Here is a 1,691-nt window from a genome sequence, read left to right on the forward strand (position 1 = left end):
GTCTGGATACATCTAGAGACGAGACAAATTTTTGTTAAGGGAACAGTACCAAACAGTTAGAAATGCAAGTTGTAAAACTTTATGAGAAAAAAAGATTTTATTTGAATCGTTAATGTTTGATATCATTCCCTATAAAGAACTCGACGAGAGAAACTGAAAAGATCCTCTTTGTGGAGTCTCTATCTCCAGCCATTTAGCCTGGGTAACTCGTTTTTGAATTCCAAAAACCAAAAACGAGTTACACAAGCTAAACGGTTGGAGATAGAGACTCGGTGAAGAGGACCTTTTCAGTTCCCCTCGTCGAGTTGCATGAGGAAATGATACCAAACATTAACAATTACAAAAAAAAATTCTTTTTTTTCTCATCAAAAGTCGTACAATTTGCACTTGTAAATGTTTGGTATCACTCTCTTATAGAACTCGGCGAGAGGAATTGAAAAGGTCCTCTTCACCGAGCCTCTATCTCTAACCGTTTAGCCAGAAAAACTCGTTAATGTTTTGTACAAATCGTAAAACTTACCTTTGCAGATAGACGCTCGCTCGGAAATACAATATTTTATACCGCGCTCAGCTCGGGTAAGTCAGCGGGACGCTCGCTCGAAAAAATATTGACTCTTCGAACGCTCACCTCGATCAAGTCTCGTCTCGCTGCTCTCGCTCGTACGTGTCCGCCAGCGGGAACTTGGAGTCTACGTGTCCGCCGTCGAGGAGGTAAGTGTCTAGGTATCTTTTACATGTCCGCCGTCGAGGAGGTGTCTAGGTATCGTATAGGTGTCCGCCGTCGAGGAAGTTGGTGTCTACGTGTCCGCCGTCGAGGAAGGAAGTGTCTACGTGTTCGCCGTCGTAGAGGTAAGTGTCTAGGTGTTCGCCGTCGTAGAGATTGGGGTCTAGGTATCTTTTACGTGTCCGCCGTCGAGGAAGTCGGTGTTCAGGTGTCCGTCGTCGAGAAAAAAAGTGTCTACGTGTTCGCCGTCGTAGAGGTTGGTGTCTAGGTATCTTTTACGTGTCCGCCGTCGAGGAAGTCGGTGTTCAGGTGTCCGTCGTCGAGAAAGAAAGTGTCTACGTGTTCGCCGTCGTAGAAATCGGTGTCTAGGTATCTTTTACGTGTCCGCCGTCGAGGAAGTCGGTGTCCAGGTGTCCGTTGTCCATGAAGGAAATGTCTAGGTATTTTCAATTCGGTTTAAATGTTATGTAGGTGTATACTAATTGTAATTTTTATGTATTTTTTGATCTGTTTTTATATTTATGTGAAATAAATTCCAATAGTTTTTAATTTGTAATATTTTATTAATTTTTTGACTAGTTGTTCTATTTTTTTTGTAATATTTTCCACTTGTTTCTTATTTTTATTTTATTTCTAATTTTTCGACTAGTTTTTAGATTTTTTTCTAATTTTTCCCACTTGTTTCTTTAATTTCATTTTTCTTTGATTTTTCTACTAGTTTTCCTATTTTTTACTAATTTTTTCCACTTCTTTGTTATTTTTTATTATTTTTTGATGTTTCGACTAATTTTTATATTTTCGTCCTATTTTAAATGTCTTTAATGTAATCTGTTTCAGATACGAAAATGGCTCGTTGCATTCCGATTGAGCTGGCTGTTCGACTGCAGGCGATAGTGCGACCTCCAGTCTTACTCAATATGGAGGATTTTCGAATTCACTCCAGTGCCGAATTAATGTGTCTTTCTAT

General features: G+C 39.6%; 1 protein-coding gene across 1 annotated transcript in view; it reads right to left on the reverse strand.

Moving 5' to 3' along the window:
• The window catches only part of LOC105450357, a 20,969-nt gene that overhangs the window by 16,817 nt on the left and 2,461 nt on the right, over positions 1-1,691 (reverse strand). The gene's annotated exons all lie outside the window — the stretch shown is intronic.

Source organism: Wasmannia auropunctata, unplaced genomic scaffold, assembly GCF_000956235.1.
Source record: "Wasmannia auropunctata unplaced genomic scaffold, wasmannia.A_1.0 LD336063.1, whole genome shotgun sequence".
Classification (NCBI taxonomy): Eukaryota; Metazoa; Arthropoda; class Insecta; order Hymenoptera; family Formicidae; genus Wasmannia; species Wasmannia auropunctata.